Source organism: Zingiber officinale, chromosome 6B, assembly GCF_018446385.1.
Source record: "Zingiber officinale cultivar Zhangliang chromosome 6B, Zo_v1.1, whole genome shotgun sequence".
Taxonomy (NCBI): domain Eukaryota; kingdom Viridiplantae; phylum Streptophyta; class Magnoliopsida; order Zingiberales; family Zingiberaceae; genus Zingiber; species Zingiber officinale.
The window spans coordinates 28441432-28456232 of NC_055996.1; positions in this window are offsets into that span (position 1 = coordinate 28441432).

Consider the following 14801-nt stretch of genomic DNA (forward strand, 5'->3'; position numbering starts at 1 on the left):
TCTTGGGATCTTCTTCCATGTCTAGGACCACAAAGTCCATAGGAACAATAAAGTTCACTACCTCCACTGGCACATCTTCAATGATACCCATTGGGTATCTACAAGAGTGATCCACTAGTTGAAGCACCATGGTGGTTAACTTTAGGTCATTTAACCCCATTTACTTACAAATAGAATATGGAATAAGACTAGCACTTTCTCATAAATTACAAAATGCCTTATTGATCATGGTAGTACCAATCTTATAAGGGATAAAAAAACTCCTCGGATCTTGGAGCTTAGGAGGTAGCATGTCCAGCAGTAGTGCACTACACTCCTCAGTTAATGCCACAGTCTGATACCCACCTTTCTTGTGTTTGCTTGAAATGATTTCCTTCATGAATTTGACAAATTTAGGAATTTGTTATAGAGCATCCTTCAGAGGAATCTCAATGCATAGTTCTTTGACTTTCTCTAAAGATTTATCAAACTTTTCATCCTTCTTTGCCTTTAAAATTCTTTGGGGGAAAGGAATTGGTAAAACACTTCTTCCTGGTGGAGGTTCTTTAATCTCCACCTCCTCTTGAACCAGACCATTGTTAGAAGAGGAAGGAGAAGACTCTCCAGTTTGTTCAATCCCTTTATTTTTAACGGTCACTTGGGATTCACCCAAGGTTCATCAGCATCTCAATTCAACGAAATTATAGTGCTCAATAGGATTCAGTTTTGACTTCCCTAGAAAGGTCCCTTGAGTTCTTGAAGAAGAGTTTGCCAATTGTGCCACTTGATTGTTAAGCACCTTCAATTGTTTCTCAGAAATTTTCATCCTTACATCTAAGTTACTTGAGATCGTTCTTCATTTCCAACTAAGTGGCTTAAATTTATTCAAGGAGCTTCTCTATTTTTGAGGGTTGGTAGTTTTGCTAATAGACGGATGATTTCCCTTGGTCTTAATTGTTATGATAGGAGAAATTTGGATGATTCCTCCATTCAGGAGTACAAGTTGTTTAGTCTTTGCATTAAAGTTTCCAATTGTATCAACTTGTTCAATTTGAGCTAAATGTGCAGTAATAGCTCCAAGTGGGAAAGCTTCTTTTGTGTGCTCTATATCTCTACACACTTCATAATTTGTAACGATAGAATTTACTAGATTAGTGTTCATCAAGTTGAATCTTTTGGTTAGGGAATCCATCCTTGCAGAAATTAAATTCAAATATCTACATTATATATATTTTTTTAGGGATTTTGATTGGATTGTCGCTACGCTCTGATGCCCATTGATGATGGTTGAGTGCCACACTCTCAATTATCTCTTCTACTTCATCAAGCCCCTTATTCATGAGAGATCCACCAGCTACAGAGTCTAAGGAAACTTTAGTTGATAATTGATAATATTGTAGAAAGTGTTTATCATTAGCCATTTCTCCAATCCATGGTGGGAGCATAATCTTAGCATTCATTTGAATCTATCCTAAGTTTCAAATAAAGATTCCACCTCATTCTGCCTATACCTTGCAATTAGATTTCTCATATAAGAGGTTTTTCTTGGAGGGTAGAACTTCTTCAAGAATCTTTGCTCACACTTCTCCCATGTTGTCATATTGTTAGCGGGCAAAGAATTGAGCTAGATTTTCACTCTGTTCCTAAAAGAAAAGCCATACAGAAGTAATCTTATGACCTCGGTTGAGACACCATTCATCTTCATTGTGTCACATATCTCATAGAAAACCTCCAAGTGATTTGGGTCCTCCTCCAAACTGATCATGTTGGACCATAGAAATAACAGCAGGCTTGATTTTAAAATTATTTGCCTTAATGGAAGATCTGGTGATGCTAGACCTGAGGCCCCTTGCATAAGGTACTATGTAGTTATTTAGAGATTTGTTTGCTATAAATCTTTATGCTTGCTCTTCTTCCAATTATTTTTTTAGGATTCTCCTTCTTATAAATGTCTTATCAATCTCAGGATTAATAGGCAGTAAATTTCCTATAGTATTTGACTTCCACATATAAGAGCAAGTTTCAAATCAAGATTATTTGTAGGTAAGAAAATGCAGAATTTAAAAGTAGAAAATAAAATGTAGAAATAAGAGAAAAAAATTGCAAGTTATTTATAAAACAAGAAAATGTAGAATTTTATTAGATAAAAATAAAAAATATCTAGAGAAACTCAATTGTCAATCAACTAATGTTAATAAAAAATAATCCCTGAGAAGGGACCTAAAAACTTGTTGTCAATCCACAAGTGCACGGAATGTCGTCAAATAATAAAATATCAATCCTACAATGATTGTAGATTAAGCACTAGTAACTTTACAAAGTGAATTATCTAGATGATCGAATTGTTTGAAAGCTTAAGGATTAGAGTTTAAGAAGAGAGAGAGAACAAGAGAAAAGACGAGAGCAAGAGATCAAGTGAGTCGGGGAGGTTGGTTAGGAAAGTGGTTCTAGGTTTTCGGTTTCATTGTAATGTTAATTAATGTACTATGAATTGTCAATCTCCTACCCTTTATGTCTGTGTTCTTATAGAGAGTCTAACTAAATACCGATAGTACCCCATGACCGATACATCGGAGTATTTTTCTCTATGATATTCGATATTATTAAGTAGAAAAGGCAACATAGAAAGTTAGGTTAAAGAGATATCCATTATCACTAAGGGCACCCAATCATACAATCTAAACTACACAAATCACTTCCTAATATGGAATTAGGGAAAATCCATTAAACTCTAATTAGATACTCCCTTGTGAAGAATTGGTTTCCGTTTCAAGATGATACTATAGAAAATCTGATTAAAGGGATACCCTCTGTTACTAAGGGCCCCCGGTCATACAATCTAGAGTATTCCCTCTTCGTGGAGACCAATCTTTGCATCCATTCTATCAACAACACATATAAGCAATGAATCACATACACACACACACTTAATCAAATAAGAACAAGGCATAAGCATGTCATTGAAATAGAAAAAAAAATGGCAAGTTCATAGTGTATACATCAATTTCACATTACAATTACTCCCTCAATCCTACAACACATAAGATTTACTCTATAAATAAGGAAATAGGACCTCAAAGACATGAATGAAAGTAAGCTACAACTCAAATCCATAAGAAAGGAGAAGAAAGCTTAGTCGGGTGGAGTTTGGAGTCTTCGGGAACCAATCCTTAGTTTAGAGATGGATGGATAATGGATTCAACCTCGGATCATCAAGAGCACACCAGAATATGCTCTAAATCTGATCTCTTAGATATTCCCAAAGGAAAACCCCTCCTCCCCTTGTAAGGGGGAGAAAATCCCTTTTTATAGGTAGAGTGTACGACCCCTGCCTGTCCACCACATGCTCGTGCCTCAAGGTTGGTCGTGTGAGGCATGGGCCGAAGTGGCATGGCCTGGCCGTGGGATTCCCAAAAATGTTGCATGACTGTGCCTCTAGGGCATGACCTGCCCATGGAAGAATCTGGAAGGTGAGGCATCGTCATGCCTCTAGGTCACGACCTACTCGTGGAATGCTCAACTTTGACACATAGTCGTGACTCTTGGCATGACCCTGGTGTTTGTTTGGCTGGAGCAAGGCATGACCATGCCTCTAGGGCATAGCCTGCCCATGGCTTCTACTAGAAAATGACTTTGGGAACTCTTCGGAGACACGACCATGCCTTATAAGGTAGAACCATGTCAATGTGAAACACGGATATGCCGAGGGGTGCAACCATGATTTGCTGTTTTACTTCCAAAGCTGCTCCAAGTGCTCCAAATCACGTCCTATCGATGAAAAAAAATAAAAATCATATCTCTAAATAAAAGGAGTAATTATGCTGATACAATGATAAAATAAGGTGTGATAACGTAATTCATGGTCACGAAATATAAGTAGATGTGCATCAAACAATACATAAAAGTATATATAATTTACTCACATCACCTCTCTTTTGTAAAAGATGAATCTTTGTCTCTATGTTTCTATTTGGAGAAGGAGATTTTTAGTAGATTAGCCATCAGAAGCGGTCAATGACTACAAGCCTTAGACTAGTAGCCACCAAGCTGTGAACCAAGTAAAAACAAACTTGTCTTCTTGGTTGGTTTTCTTTCTTTATTCCATTGCTATCTTGTGAATGAGTTTTGAAAAAGTGAAAAAGTAAAAAAGTAATATGCGCTATTCATACCACCTCTAGTGGATGTTTCTGATCCTACAATTAGTATCAAAGCTGGGACACTATGATTTGGTGCAATAACCATTCGAGCAACTTTATTTTTCTTACTTTTTTGTTTACTTTTTGTTTATTTTTTTCATGAACTAATAATCGAAAACCAAGTCATGGTACATTCTTTCTTATTTTTTTTTTGTATGCAAGATATGTTTTGATGGCCCATCAAGAAGGTAACAACACAACCCAACCGCCTCTTTTGTTTAGTGAGGACTTTGACTATGGAAGGACTAGATGAACTACCACCTAAAGACTCGGGTGGAGATGTGGATAATGATCCAAACTGAATTCACCATCCCCACTGACAGAGAAGGAGTCCCACAACCCTATGACAAATGGGGCCGACCAATAAAAGAGAAGATCGAGGCAGACGCTAAAGCCACTTAGACTCTCTAGTGTGGCCTAATCATGGAAGTGCTCAACTTGGTCAAACCGTTCATCAATGCAAAGGATCTATGAGACAAGCTAGTTGAACTACACGAAGGGACCTTCGACACCAAAGTAAGTAAATGTGACCTCTTTTAAATAAATTATATAATGTTAAAATGTAGGAAGGTGAGTCGACAAGTCAACTTCATGCCTAGATCCAAGATCTACTCAACAAACTCCATTCAATTTGATAGAAAGTGGAGAACCATGACACAATAAGGTAGCATTAAAAGCCTTTCCTAGGAATAGGGGTGGTATACCAAAATTTATCAAAATTTTTATTGTATACTATACCTAAATACTTAGTATACAACAAAATCATATTGATATTGTATCAAAATTTTAATGTATTGAATTTTTAGTATGGTTAAATTTCATTCTGTTTAGGGGAAAATTTCAGTATCGGTATGATATACAAATAATTTCAAGATCAATGTTATAGTAATATCAATACCAAAAAATACACCATACCAAAATTTTTGGCATATTGTTAAATCAGTATAGTTCAATATGGTATGTGTGATATACCAAATTTTTTTATATTTTCCCCCACCCTTATCTAGGAATACCTTATGGGCATTTATGGTAGATGCCTATAAAGTTTCCAAGAATCTTTCATTAACTAGATTAGACAAATTATTTTTTTAATTTGAGTTACATGACTAGACTAATGCTTGCCCAATTGGGAAAGGTGTTACTTTGCTTGCAGGTAAATTCAAGAGCAAGGAGCCAACACCCATGATCGAGCCCAAATCTGAAGATGAATCAGATTCAGAAAACAATGAAGGGATAAAATGTTGGTGCAGGAAGCACCAGACGATCAAACCTGAGTTTTGATTATGTTAAAGGGTCCAAAATTAAGTTGTCTTATGATCTAACAAGGTTGATTGAGCTTGTAGGAAAGTCCTAAGTTGCCTTAGGCAAAAGTCCTAGTGGATTCTAGGTAGGTGGAAAACCCTAGGGGGAGGTAACCCTAGATCCTAGGGGTGATATCCCTAAGTGATGAAAAGTCCTAGCTACGGTTAGGCAGATGGAAAATCCTAGGGGCGGTAACCCTAGGTTATAAAAAATTCTAGGGGGTGGTAACCCTAAGTCCTAGGGGGTGGTAACCCTAAGTCCTAGGGGATGGTAACCCTAGGTCCTAAGGGGTGGTAACCCTAGGTAGAAAGTCCAGTCGGTCTGGAGGACCGGTCTGGCAACAAGTAATCTCTCCTGAGAGGAGTAGGTGAGGACACATTCCACGTTGAGAGAACAGTAGGTGTCGGTTCGATCTAAGGTTTCCGGAGGAAATCCGAAGTCAAAACCGGATAGTCCAAAGGCTATCAAGTTAATCATTTATATATTATTTGCTATTTTATCTAACTCTGTCTTGTAGGAAACTAACAGTTTTACAGGGTTGGACTTAGCCTTGATCGGTCGATCGAATCGAGGATCGGTTGACCGAACCTCTAAGCAAGCAGAGTAGACTTCCAAGCCAGCTGATTGGGTTCAACCAAAGGATCGGTCGACCGAACCTGGGGTTTAGTCGACCCATCGGTGGGTAGGCGTCGATGTGGTCAGGCTGGGTGGATCGGATCAAATAAGACAGTGAGGTTAACGGGATCGGTCAATCGAACGAAGACTTATCCAGGCGGCAGAAGCATGTGGATGAGAAACTGGGCAAGTTCAGAGGGTTTGGTTGACCGAACACCAGGATCGGTCGACCGATCAGCGACGAGTCAAACCTGATTCTTAGATCAGTGGATCTAAATCAGGCCTAGCTTGGCTATTTAAGGAGGGCTCGACCAGTTGCTTCAAGAACACAATTTCAGAGATTAAGAATGAACAACTGCTGCTCTCTTCAACGCTGCTCCGACAACCAACGAAAGACTTCTAATTCTATTATTGTCAGTAACTTTGTTATATTATACTTCAAATTTTGTAATCTTTATTCGAACTATAAATGAGTACCCACCGAAAGCGAACAACTATAATGGGCCTTGGAGTAAGAGTCGTCACAAGCTCTGAACCAAGTAAAAGAAAACTGTGTTAGCATTGCTTTTGTCTTGTTCTTTATTCCACTGCATTATTCTAAGTTTTCCAAAACGAACGAATTAGCCATGAGTGTTATTCACCCCCCTTTAGCACGTCATCGATCCTACATAAACTCTGAACTAGTCAACCTAGTTTGTAAACTATTCAAGAAGAGAAAGGGATTCACTAAGCACAAGATCAAAAAGGTAATCCAATCAAAGAATAAGCAAAATAGACCAAGCCGAACAACAAAATCAAAGTTTAAGGTGATCTGTTATGGGTGCATTCAAAAGGGGCACTTCAAGGCAGAATGCCCAAATATAAAACAAACTAAAGATGACAACTATGTTTTTCAAAATAAATATGTTAAGGAATTAATTAAAAAATTTAGAATGGAAAATTGTAAAGAAATTAATACTCCAATGACAACTAATGTAAAAATTGACAATGATCTAGAATGAAAACCAGTTGACCTAAGATATTATAGGATGTAGTCTGTTATATTTAACTGCAAGCTAACCTAATATTTTATTTACAGTTGGTATGTGAGCTAGATACCAATCATGTGCAAAATAATCACACTTAACAATTAAAAAATATTTAGGTAAATTAAAGGTACACTAAATGTAGGAATTTAGTATCCTAGAATAAAAAAATTTAATTTAGTAGGGTACTCTGACTAAGACTATGTTAGGTATAAACTAGATAGAAAAGGTATAAACAATGATTACTAATTTTTAGGTCAATGTCTAGTTAGCTGGTGTAGTAGAAAGCAATGCTATGTTATATTATCCACTACTGAAGCAGTGTACATAACAATAGGAGAATGCGTATCTCAACTACTATGGATAATGCATACACTAAAAGATATTAATTTAAATTACAAAAACACTAAAGTCTTAATTTATAATATTAGTTCAATCAATTTAACTAAAAACCCAATACACCATTGAAGAACTAAACAAATAGAAGTGAAACGTCACTTTACAAGGGATCATATTGCTAGGGGAGATATTGTACTTGACTATATTGAGTCCAAGGCAAATCTCATAGACATTTTAACTAAACCCTTACCTAAAGCTGAGTTCAGCACACTTAGAAGACAATTAGGAATGTACTAAGTAGAATATGATTCTTTTTAAATTTTACTAATTCTGTTTTTTTTCAAAATTCTTTTTAACTTATGTTGTTTTTGTTGGTGCGGGAAGCATCCGACGATCGAACCTCAGTTTTGATAATGGAAAAGGATTCAAAGTTAAGATGTGTGTTGATCTAACAGTTTGAATGAGTGTTTCAGGAAAGTCCTAACTGCGGTTAGGCAGGTGAAAACCCTAGGGGGTGGTAACCCTAGCTCCTAGGGGGTGGTAACCCTAGCTCCTAGGGGGTGGTAACCCTAGGTGGAGAAAAGTCCTAGCTACGGTTAGGCAAAGGGAAAACCCTAGGGGATGGTAACCCTACGTCATAGGGGGTGGTAACCATATGCGGAAAGTCTTGGTGGGTCGAGTGCTTCAGGCAAAAGTCCTAGGGGGGTAACCCTAGGTGGAAAGTCCTGGTGTCGCGAACCAGGTGAAAGACTGGACCAGCCGGGAAGCGGAAGTCCAGCCGAAAGTCCGGAAGCATCGAGCATTGAGCAAAAGTCCAGTCGATCTAGAGGATCGCACTGGCATCAGATAAATCTCCTGAGTGGAGTAGGTGAGGATGTGTTCCCCGTGGAAGGAACAGTAGGCGTCGGGTCGACCTAGGGTTTCCGGTTGGAAATCCGAAGTCAGACCCGGACAATCCGGAGACTGTCATTATCATATCTATTATGTTTTATGTGCTAACTTTGTGATGTAGGGTATATTTGGGATTAATGTATCTTGCAGGGACCCAAGTGCAAAGAATAGCCTCGGATGAAAAGTAACCAAGGCGCCTCCATGGAGCTTGGAGGCGCCTCGGGTGAGAGCCGAAGCCAGCTGTCCAGAAGGGTTGGAGGCGCCTTGAAGGAAGCTCAAGGCGCCTTGAACAAGTGGCTTAAGGCACCTTGGACAGTGATGAAGGCGCCTTAAGATGGATAAGAGGCAGCGGTCAAAGCTTCATCGCAGAATTATTTCCAGGATAATACTTAGGGATACAAGGCGCCTTGGAGCCTGATGGAGGCGCCTTGAACACCTTTTATAAGAGGGTTTCGACCAGCAGCTCAAGACATCGAATTCCAAGCAATCCTTCTGATACAAGCTGCCTATGAGACGATCCCGAAGTGCTGCGACTTGACACCGACAACCCGGAGCTCTGCATCTACTATTTCTCTTATTGTTGGTAAATTTAACAGCTTTTATTATAATTAGTTTGTAACACATTTCCAAAATATAGTTGTTGCCCACAGAAAATGATCAAGGATCACGGGCCTTCGAGTAGGAGTCGATCTAGGCTCCGAATGAAGTAAATTCTCCTGTGTCTCTGTGTTTGTTTCTTTATTCCGCTGCGTGTTTTAACTCCGATAGTTTTACGAATCGAACGAAATAGCCGCGAGCGCTATTCACCCCCCCTCCATCTAGCACGTCTCGATCCAACAATTGGTATCAGAGCCAGGCCGCTCTGAATTGGTGAAACCACCAATCAAAGCAGGGGGGTTACTTTTTGAAAACAAAATTAGATATCGTTTGCATTAAAAATAAAACCTTACGTCTTTCATTTTTTTCCCTCCAAAACTGTTTTCAAAAAATTAATTTTCATCTTTTCACCATTGGTTGGAATTAGTGAAATATCGCATTTTAAAAAACTTGTGGTAATATTTTTTTAATATTATTTTAATATTATTTTAATAATATTTTATTATTTTTTCCGAAATTACTGAATTACTATTTTTATTTCTCTCCCGCACTACTAATCCAAGAATAAGTCTTGGAACAAGCTTTATTGTGTTTATTTTGCGAGATTGTCTTTCTAAAATGGTCCATCAAGAAGGCTACAACACTGCTCGCCCACCGCTCTTCTCCGGAGATGATTTCGGAAACTGGAAGGGTCGAATGGAGGCGTATCTCCAGACTCACTGTAACACCCGAAAATTCTCAAAACTATTTTAGAAATATTCTATGATTTTTCTGGAATTATTAGATATTTTTCCGGAATTTTATGAGTAGCGGAAGTAGCAAAAATTATTAGAAAAGTAAAATGACTTAAGCGGGAATCGAACCCGAGACCTCTCGGGTCCGCTAAACCTTTAGTTAGCCTTAGTAACCGGTAAACCCAGCAGGGCCGTGTTGAAAGAAAGAGGAATCAATTATATTTATATTAGAGTTGGGTTCAATTATCCACTTAATATAAATAGAAGAGTTAGGTTGGGTTTGGTTTATTTTATGTTGGTTCGGCAACTTTCTTCTCCTCACCCTAACTCACGCCGACCCCCTCTTCTCCTCTCCTTCTCTCGGCGCCACAACAAGGGAAGAACTAGGTTCCATCCCTAGGGTCCCAAGGTCACTTTCCGACGACGATTTCAGCACAAGGACGTTCCCCTCCGCGAGTAGAGCACGTGGACGCGAGCGAATCGTCGAGAAGTCGTCTCCACCGGAATTTCTAGCGATTAGATTTGTAAGAAATCTAGCACACAAGGTAAGAAACCCCTCACCTACAATATAAGTAGCTCCGTTTGGTTTTATACGCACTAGTTTAGCTATATGCTGTTTTTATCGACGCATAGGGTGAATTTGACCCTCCTCGCAGATTTAGGGATTTAGTGAGTACTTCTAGATGGGCCGGACACGTATTCCCTCTTCAGTGGGGGTTCCTAGACGTTGTCGGGTGCCTAGAAGTGGTCTCCCTAATAGAGGGGAGAGTTGGGGCACACTAGGTGTTCGATAAAATAGCTAGTTAAGTTAAAATGCAAATTAGGCATTTTAATAGCTCAGTTAAATGCATTAGAAGCATTTAAATCAGTAAATCAGTTTATTTTAGCTTATATGGGACTACGGTCCAATGGGTGGGCTCCCACAGTCGCCTCTAGGTTCAGACAACATAGTTCTAGGTTCAGATAACCTAGATTCAGCAAAATAGTATTAGCTATTTCAGTATTTTACTTTTCAGTGGCACTATACTGGATTAGATATCCATTGGGTTGGGCTCCCATAGTCGTCCCTAGGTTTAGCTAACCTAGTGAACCCTACTAGATTCGAAACTTGCAATCCCGGGTCTAGTTAGGGATGCGCGCACAGCAAGTACAGTTGCCAGGGCCCATCAGCAGTATGTTTAGTATTTTCACTTACTATATGTATATGGTTTTCAACCTTTCACAAATTAGTTCATGAATTCAGTACAGTCCTAGCAGTAGCTCAGTTTTTAGTAGCAGCTTAGTTCTTCATTGATACCATGTGATTGATATCATGTTCAGCTTTAGATATGCCATGATTGTATGCTTATATGCCATGCCATGTTTAGTTTATTCAGTATACTTAGCATATCCTTTTAAACAGCATGATTTAAAATCATATTTGCATCGTATGCATGTTTTAGTGAGGTAGATGGTTTCTTACTAAGCTTTTTAGCTTACAGATACTATTTTCCTTATACTGCAGATACAGGTAAAAGGAAAATGGATTAGCAGAGGAAGCTGGAGGCCAATGCAGAGATGGTGTGTGTGGCAGGAACTGGAATAAAAGATTCTTAGGGGACTTAGCAAGTTTAAACCGTAGAACTCTTTAGTGTTTTACTTTCATGCACGTTTAGTTGTGTAATGCTATGAATCAGTGAACTATGTGTCATGTTAAGTTTAGAATACTAATTTTATGTTATTAGAATGTTTCTCATGTAGTGTATAACTCATATGTGAGATTTTGGCACGCCCAAGTGCTGAAATCAGAATTTCAGGCTGAAATCAGAGTTTCAGGCTGAAATCAGAACTCTGATCGGTCTACAGACCGATCAGGGAGTGGGTTGTGCCGCTGGATCGGTCAGCTGACCGATCTATGCGCGAACAGAGAGTTGGCCTCTGTTATAGATCGGTCAGCCGACCGATCCATTGTGCGAACAGAGAGCACCGACGCTCACTGATCGGTCAGCCGACCTATCAGTGAGCTACTGGATCGGTCAAGCCGACCGATCCAGCCAGAGCATATGGATCGGTCTGTCGACCGATCCAGAGAGTTTTTCCGTGCCAGTAACAAGCTGGATTGATCACGGGATCGATCCGACAGCCCAATCGATCTATGGATCGATTGAAGTGCCTGATTACAGCTAGCAGGCCATCCGAGAGGCATAGATTATCTTCCCTAACATGTGTACAACTCCTAGGTACACCCAGAACACTAAGTTAAACTTTACAACATTTAGTTCAGTAAAATTTTAAATTAGCCAGTTTTCATTCCGCATTAATAGTCCAGCACAGCATAACTGTAGCGACCGGCCTCGCAGCCTAGCTAGTAGGAGGCGGGGCGTTACACTCACTTTGAAGTCTGGATGATCATCAAAACCGGGCTTCAACTGCCAACTGACGGTGCTGGCAAGCCACTACCATACGAGAACTGGGACGCGAACCTTATCAAAAAGGTAGAAGCAAACGCAAAAGCAATGTATACACTTCAGTGCAGCTTAACGAATAAGGAGCTGAATCGCGCCGGCCCATTCTCAAGTGCCAAGGAGCTGTGGGAGAATCTGATTGAGCTACACGAAGGTATTCCTGATACGAAAATAGGTAAGCATGTTTTAATAAACAAATTATTTGAGCAAACTAATACTATTCTGGCCGAGGAAGGTGTTGTGTTATTTGTAGGAATAAGCAAGATAAAGAAGGCACTGAAGGCAACATGGTCCGAGTCATCAGACGAATCTGAATCGGACGAAGAAGAGCAAGCGAGCCTTCTCGCTCTACCAGTACTAGCACATGTTGTTGAAACCGAGTCCGATTCAGAAACCGAGAGCGAATCAGACACCGAGTCCGAGCGAAGCCACGGATCCGTATCCGTTTCTGAATGACCCAAAACCACTGTAAGTGCTCTAATTTCTAGAATTAGCTTAGATGATTCGGAAAATTTAATTCCTTGCTTATTAAAGAAGTTAGCTAAATCCAACGTTCGGGTCAAGTCTCTCCAAAAGGAGTAACAACCCTTAAGGAAACGACTAACTCGAGTTCGTTAACTAAGCAAGTTCAAATTGGAAATTCAACCCAAGTCCAATAACTTGAGGAAGAAAATTTCAATTTGAAAACTCAAGTTAAAAAACTCAAGAACATGTTGGAACGATTTACTTTGGGTTCCAAGAGTCTTGATCTGATTCTCGGAAAACAAAAAACCGTTTACAACCGATCCGGACTTGGATTCAAGACTAAAAGGAAATACCACTCATATTTATCACTCGTTAATAGATCAAATAGAAAGGTAGTCCAAGCATGGGTACCTAAGTCCAACTTGATCAATCAAGTTGGACTTGGTCAATATTGGGTCCCCAAGGATCAATTCTATTACCTTGATAGACCATATCGAGGCTATGATCCAGGGGGAGCTAGAAAAAAGAAAAACAATATTAATAAAACGAACATAATTTCAAAATTCAATTAAAAATTAAAAATTAAATTAAAATTCAAAATTCAATTAAAAAAAATCAAAATTACATTAAAATTCATAATTCATAATTCAATTAAAAATTTGAAATTAAATTAAAATTAAAATTCAATTAAAAATTAAAAATTAAAAATTAAATTAAAATTCAAAATTCAATTAAAAATTTTGAAATTAAATTAAAATTTAAATTAAAAATTCAATTAAAAATTTGAAATTAAATTAAAATTAAAATTCAAAATTCAATTAAAAAATTTGAAATTAAATTAAAATTAAAAAATTCAAAATTAAATTAAAATTAAAATTCAAAATTCAATTAAAAAATTTGAAATTAAATTAAAATTCAAAATTCAATTAAGAAATTCAAAATTCAATTAAAAATTTGAAATTAAATTTAAAATTCAATTAAAAATAGAAGCAGGATCCAGAATAGCTGGCACCCGCAACTAAACTACCCGACTAGGTAACACAACTTAATCTACCCGAAATGGGTAAACAAGAGTAGAGTACCCGGCAGGGTAATTAAGGTCAGATTAAAAGGAGCTAGGTTTAACTTGACCCACAGTACTGGTGAAGTTTTTGGATGATAGTATGTTAGGGAAGCTTGGGCATCGCATGTCTAGGAAGATATAACTTCGACCTGGTGCATTTGGCCAAGTGGAACTGACCGAAGCTACCCTTAAATGGATCCTAACTAGTTAGACCAAAGTTTAGTATTAAGTTCAATAGGTAGGACTATTTGGGAAACCTCGAAGGCATGGTTACTTTAATGAGTTCCTTGTGACTCACCATAGCCCAGAAGTTTATCCAAAGAATGCTTACTTGTTGAACCCAAAGCTAAACCTGAATCTAACACAAAGTTAAACATAATCCTAAAATTGAACCTCAATTCATCTCACAAAAATTATAGGAGTTCCTGATTAAAAATTTAGATCGAGTGAAATGACTAAGGAATAGAAATTCAAAATTAAATTCATAATTATAATTAATTGAAATTCAAAATTAAATTCATAATTAATTCAAATTCAAATTCGTAATTAATATTATTTTTTCAAATAAAACTTAATTTCAAAATTATTTGAAAAAGGCTTTTAAAAATCATTTTAAAATCTTTTAAAAACTTAATTTCAAAATTATTTGAAGAATCTTTGAAAAAGTCTTTTAAAAATCATTTTAAAATCTTTTAAAAACTTAATTTCAAAATTATTTGAAGAATCTTTGAAAAAGTCTTTTAAAAAATCATTTTAAAAATCTTTTAAAAACTTAACTTCAAAATTATTTGAAAAATCTTTTAAAATCATTTTAAAAATATTTTAAAACTTAATTTCAAAATTATTTGAAAAATCTTTTAAAAATTATTTAAAAATCTTTTAAAACTTAATTTCAAAATTATTTGAAAAATCTTATAAAATTATTTAAAAATATTTTAAAACTTAATTTCAAAATTATTTGAAAAATCTTTTAGAAATTATTTAAAAAACTTTAAAAACTTGATCTGATAATTATTTGAAAAATATTTTAAAAATTATTTAAAAATCTTTTAAAACTTAATTTCAAAATTATTTGAAAAATCTTTTAAAAATTATTTAAAAATATTTTAAAACTTGATTTCAAAATTATTTGAAAAATATTTTAAAAAATT